Here is a 6,576-nt window from a genome sequence, read left to right as displayed (position 1 = left end):
GATATTAGAACTGACATCAATAGTCGATTTAAAACAAAGGGGGGGGAGGCAAAGTAAATTTGTTGTTATGGTGCACACCTTTCATCCAAGAACTCAGGTGTCAGAGGGAGGGAGATCTCAGAGTTCAAGTCCAGCCTGGTCTACAAAGGGAGTGCCAGGACAGCCAGGGCTATACAGAGAAACCTTGTCTGGAAACAAATAAGCAAACAAAATACAGCAAAATGGGTGGTGTGAATCCTTCTGGATTTGAGGGACCCAGAACTGGTACTTGCCATTAGCTACTATCTTGGTTAGATTTTTGTCAACTTGATGAAGCTGGGGTTAGTTGAGAAGAGAGAGCCTCCACTGGGGGGGAAACATGCCTCCATCAGGCTGGCCTGAGGCAAGACTGTAAAGCATTTTCTTGATTAATGATTGATGTGGAAGGGCCCAGCCCACTGTGGGTGGTGCTACCCCAACTCCATTCCCTATGCCTAGGGAAGTATTTCTGGGTGGTATAAGAAAGCAGGGTGAGTAAGCCCACGCTATTGTTCCTCCAAGACCTCTGCTTCAGTTCTTATTTTGGCTTCCCTGGTGAAAGGCTGTGATCTGTAAGCCAAATGTTTTCTTCCCCAAGTTGCTTTTGGTCATTGTGTTTATTAGAGCCTGAGAAATCCAACAAGAACAGCATAACAATTATCTTACCTGGGACTTTTCTTGGCCATTTAGACTCTGAGAAGGACATCATGAGGGCAGAGGTCTCTGGGTTGCTGACATTTAGCAAATATTCCCCCCCCCACATTAAATGATGAGACTTGGGTAACTGTGGTCTAAGACCTCTGCTGCCCTTGGGCTGTCTGTGCTGGAAAGGCTGTGTGAGTTTGCTTGGGTCAGCATACAGTTGTGTTGTTGGCTGGGCCCAGAGTCAATAGCAGAGTTGTACAAGTGAATAAAAACCAACCATTTTATTGAGCTGCCTTGACATTGTACAAAAAAGTCCCACTTAGGAAGTCATTTAATAGAAAGCAAGATGCTGTGTCCCTTTTTGAGCTCTAGGACCCACATGGTAGAAGAGAACTGATTCCCTTGAGTTTTCCTCTGACCACACACAGGTGCACTGTGACACACTGTGACATGTTCTGCCTAGAGCCCGACAGAGCCAACCAGGCAAGGGCCAAGGTGATGCGTGACAAAGAATTATATTAAATGATGAGCTAACTGGTCACTAAATGGCCAGTGAGAGGACAATGCTTCCAGGAAGCCGATTATTTTCTAGAAACAGGTGACTGGAGACAGGGTGGACAGGGCCTTCCCAAGTGTGAGGTCAGTGGCCAGGTTTGCAGATGTGACCCTGATCACTGGTCACAGGTTTTTCAGTTGTGTAGAGCTCAACATAAAACAGTGATTATTCTTGTCACAACAGTTGTTCCTTGGGGTTACCCTTACTGATGAGGTGGGCGTAGTTCCTGGCATATCACACTATGGGCAGGCGGGTTCAGGTGCTGCCCAGAGGCCTGTTCTTGATCAGCAAACAGTGATTTTAAAAAATGGTGGGGTGTGCACCTTTAGTCCCAGCAGAGGCAGAGAGATCTCTGAGTTCGAGGCCAGCCTGGTGTACAGAACAACTTCAGGACATCCAGGTCTACAGAGAGAAACCCTGCCTCAAAAATCCAATCAATAACCAATCAACCAACCCCAACGCCCCCCCCCCCAACAAACTTCACCTGATTACTGTGGAACAAAAAGATCAGGTGGAGTTAAATATGAAGAGAGGTGGGGAGGCTGAGGAAGAGGGAGAGGGAAAGGCATAGAGAGAGGAGGCAGAGAGAGCTTATGATAGAGAGGCCCTAATGGCAGAAGGGTCCCCTATGTAGTTTGTTATGGGGACACTGAGTCCCACCAAGGACCCAGGTCCTCAGCCTCCCAGTTTCTGCCCTTCCATCACCATCTTCCACCCCAGGAGGGGACAGGGTGGACCTTACAGCTTCTACTCTCCTCCCTTCCCCTTCCCCTTATCTTCCAAGAACCCTGTGTGGAGTGGATCCCCCAGCAGGCCTGGCCTCTGGGCATGGTCAGCAGGGCACCGCCCATCCAACAGCTTTCCTAAGGTGACTTCTCTGGTGAGTAGTTAGGAAATGAATTATATGAGAGGAAGCAGAGAGTGAGAAGTCTGTTCTCTCTCTGTGGCCACTGCAGAGTGAAATCCCAAGTTTTATGCTCTGAGTCCATGGTGCTTTCGAACCCAGTACCCTACCTCCATAGGCAGAGTTTCTGTGTGACCCAAGCCCACATGCCCACATACATGTACCATTACATTCAAACACAAAGAGGAACTTGGGCTGGACTGGGAGGAAGTGTCACTCTGCATGGGACATGGACCTCCGTGGGTGGGAGGCATGCAGGTATGCTGGCTTTTGCATCTCTGGAGTGGCCTATGTCTTGATCTGACTGAATTCTTTGATGAAGCTATAGACTGAGAACTTATCTTCCATAGCCTGAAGCTTGGTGTTGCACTTGGACCCCAGCCTGGGATCTCAGCCTGAAAGCTGAAATTTCTCCGGTTCTGGTACAATGTGTGGCTCCTCCCAAGAGCCGGGGGGGGGGGGAAGGAGGGTCCTGGAAGCAAGGATGTTTGGAGCCAATTCTTGCTATGGCAGGAACCATGACCTTGTACAGAAATCCTGCTAGACACTTATGAGTGGGTGTGAGAGGGAGCATAGTAGGTGCTCAGGTTGTTGTACCATTTGCCCTTCCATGTGCTGCCCACCCTGCTCAGTATTGCAGAGCTCACCTCGATGTCAGGAAGACTTTCTTACCCTGGGGCTTACAGAAAAAAATTGAAAGAGAAAAATTGAAAGTCTGGCCAGTGAGAAGAGCAGCCTGGGTCGTTATTTCCCAGCATCCCCTTCTCGAAGCCACCTTCCTCCTAAGGTGCGGTGCCTAGGTGCCATCCCTCCTTCAGCTGCAGTCTCCCAGCATCCCAGCTGCCTGCCCTTGCCCCATCAAGCTCGAGGCTGGTGACAGCCGCTCCATCTCAGAAACATTGAGATCTGGACTGATGACAGCTCTAATTCACATGCCACCCACTGGCTTCCCTAATGCCCGCCATCTGTCAAGTAGGGCTCTGGACAACCTGCTCATTCCTGGCATATGGCATCAAAGCCCTGCCTGGACCTGGGCCAACCCAGTACTTCCTGTTATATCCCATTATGTCTTTCCAGATGCCAACTTAAGATGTAACAGCCAACAAGAATGGCCCCTGCTGTGTGCCAGAATGCTGTCCCAGGGGAGTGGAATTGGAATCCAGGTCTCCTACCATTGCAGGGCTCTGGTCACTCTGTGACCCAGGGTTTGGGCCTTGTGTCTAGGGAGTCAGTTATCAAGCCTGGGGTGAACAAGGCTCCATAAGAGAGGTCCCAATCCTCCTGATGCAAATGCTCACTGTGGCAGCAAGGTAACCTGGCACCACTGACCTACCAAATCACAAGCCTGAGGTGAGGGCAGGGTGTCAGCTTCCCTGACCCCGACAGCCATAGTAAGTACTGCAGGCTCTAAGAACCGTGGCCTGTCTTGCGGGCGACTGGCCTCTGGAAAACTCCCACCCTTTCAACACTTAGCAATCGCCAGCACTGTCGGGAACACCTACAATGGTTCTCCTACTAGCCACTCGCTGCTCCACTATCATTTTCTGTCTTTAAACGTAGCTCACGCTCAACCCAGATGTGAGAGCTTAGCTTCAGCACTACAGTCCATTAGATTTTCAATTATGCGTAGATGTGTCTGCACCGGGTGCTCACAGAGACCAGAGCCCTCACATCTCCAGAAGCTGGAGTTAGATAGCTGTAGTCCTAATATGGGTACAGGAGGACTCAAATACGTTGGGGGAACAGATAAATCCTCTTGATTTCAGGAGGATCTCAGTTCCACACTGTGGCCAGAAGATGGCAGTAAGAAGCCAGGCACCAGACCAGCAGGAGGCCAGCGCATCCCTGCACTGGCAGCTTCTCAGGAATACAGTCACAGGAACGGGTCAGCTGAATAATCCTTGCACTTGCTTGGGAAGAGGACCCCAACTTGCAGCCAAGACATTTCCTTTCAAACATCACTTTTCCTTCAATTTCTGGTAAGTATGGAATGGGATAAACGATCATCCTTAAGATTTTGTTGAGAAATGATCTCTCTACTCCGCTGGGGGCCTGGAATTCACTGTGTAGACCAAGCTGGCCTTGGACTTCCAGTGATCCCTCCTGCCCTGGCCTCCCGGGTACTCAGATTACAGGTGCGCACCACCGAGCCTAGCAAGAACAGAAAACTTAATGAGCTGACCAGTGCTTGTGCCTTTGACCTCAGCACTGGGGAGGCAGAGGCAGGTAGATCTGAGTTCGAGGCCAGCCTGGTTTACAGAGCAAGTTCCAGGACAGCCAGGGCTACAGAGAAACCCTGTCTCAAAAAAAAAAAAAAAAAAAAGAAACAAACAAAAATTAATGTTTTGCCTTCATGTATACTTGTACACCATGTGTGTACATCATGTATGTGCCAAGTGTCCACAGAGGCCCAAAGAGCATATTGGATCTCCTGGGCTTGGAGTTGTAGATAGTTGTGAACTATCGCATAGTAGAACTATCACATGTAGATGTGTATCATATGTGTGGTGGGAATAAAACATGGGTCCTCTGTAAGAATATCCAGTGCTCTTAACTGCTGAGCAGGAAACATCCATCCAGGCCTGGTGGCATGGAGCCGTAATCTCAGCATTTGAGAGGCTGAAGCAGGAAGATCACTGCAAAAGCCATGCTGGCCTAGGCAGAGATCCTTTCCCAAAGTCTACATATAGATGTAAGAATTCATGTAGACTTGTAATCATGTACATTTGTAGCGTGGGAGAGTAGGTATACAAGAGGAAAGTGCTCAGAGGCCAGAAGGCATCACATCCCCCAGAAATGGAATGACAGTTGCGAGCCACTAGATGCGGATGTGGGAACTGAACCGAGGTCCATGGAAGAGCAAGTGCTATTTAACCACTGAACTGTCTTTCCAGCCCTTTATTTTTGAGACAGGGTCTCTGAAAAGAGATGAAGCCATGGACCCGTGCTTTAGCTGGCCGAGGTGGTGTGCTTGCACGTGTGCTTTTTAACGTGTTCTCCTACAGAAGCCTGACGACACAGGCCTTATTGCCAACAGAAAAGTCAAGGCAGACCTCTGTCTGCTGTGCTGTGCCCCAGGTTAGCCCAGGCCCTCTGGGCCTCAGTCAGCAGGCCCCTAGGGTGCTGTTGCCCATTGCCAGGGTTCCAAGTGCCTTCCAAAGTGATCTCAGAGCTGATCAGCACAGCACAGCTGGGACAGCCACAGACACCCTTCTTCCACTTAAAAAAACAATGAGGGCTGGAGAGACGGCTCAGTGGTTAAGAGCACTGACTGCTCTTCCAGAGGTCCTGAGTTCAATTCCCAGCAACCACATGGTGGCCCACAACCATCTGTAATGGGATCCAATGCCTTCTTCGGGTGTGTCTAAAGACAGCATCACTGTACTCACATAAAATAAACAAACCTTAATTATATATTTTTTTTCCTTCCTTTCTTTAAAAAAACAAAACTATACAGTGTGCTGGGTGTGGTGACGCACACCTTTAGTTCCAAAGCTCAGGAGACAGTGCTGTGAGTTCAATGTCAGGCTGGTCTGCACAGCAAGTTTCAGGCCAACCAGGGAGAAATAAAGAATTTTAAAATACGTATCTAATCATGTGGACAATCACATCCACCGTTTAAAGAGGTAAGGGGATGAGAAGCGTGGACCCTTAGCACACTAACATGCTTTGTGGGAAACAATGAGGGCACCTTTGCAAAGTGGGAGTGAAAAGCGGGAGAGACTGAGACTGTATTACCAACAGTCTATATTGAAACAGGCCAGGCCCCGGGTGAGCCACTGCTGCCAAGTCCTGTTGGCACTGGCCTTGCCGCTCTTAGCCATGGCAATTGAGTGAAGACTTAGCTTCCTCTCTTAAGTGGTAACATTTTTATTTTCATGACATCTTCTATCACAATGTACTCTGAGGGTGAGACATGAGTGACTCAGAGCATGTTCCATACTCGCCCATCCCATGAGCACACGCCCAAGCACGCAGGTACACGGCCCTCCTCTCCAGGAACCCTTACCTCCTCAGAGGACTCCTAAGACTGCAGAAGCCCAAGCCTGGAGCAGAGGTGTGTCCCTGTCACCATCCCTGCCGGGTTGACTTAAAAGGTGCCTCCCTTCCTGTCTGAAGTCTGGCCAAGACCTCATTCCCCCTGTCAGCCCTGTTCTCTGGGGGAGGCAGAACCATTCTGCATGAGGATAAACTTAGTCTGAACTAAGACAACTATCATTAGTACTAAAGTTCCCATGCTCCCAAATGAGGGCCTGACCGCTGGCCGGCTGTGACTCTGGTTCCCCACATCTGGCAGGCATGGGGAAGATGGGATCTGACAGAAATAGTCTCTGTGATTACCCCTGGCATGAAAACCAAAATGGCTCCTGCTATCTTGAAGACAAAGATTCTAAAAGACAGCAAGAAGGGACTCTCAGGATTGTACCAGCCCATGTCTTCAAACCCTCGGGGA

This window comes from Mus pahari, chromosome 10 (genome assembly GCF_900095145.1).
Source record: "Mus pahari chromosome 10, PAHARI_EIJ_v1.1, whole genome shotgun sequence".
Classification (NCBI taxonomy): domain Eukaryota; kingdom Metazoa; phylum Chordata; class Mammalia; order Rodentia; family Muridae; genus Mus; species Mus pahari.
This window is presented reverse-complemented; position numbering follows the sequence as displayed.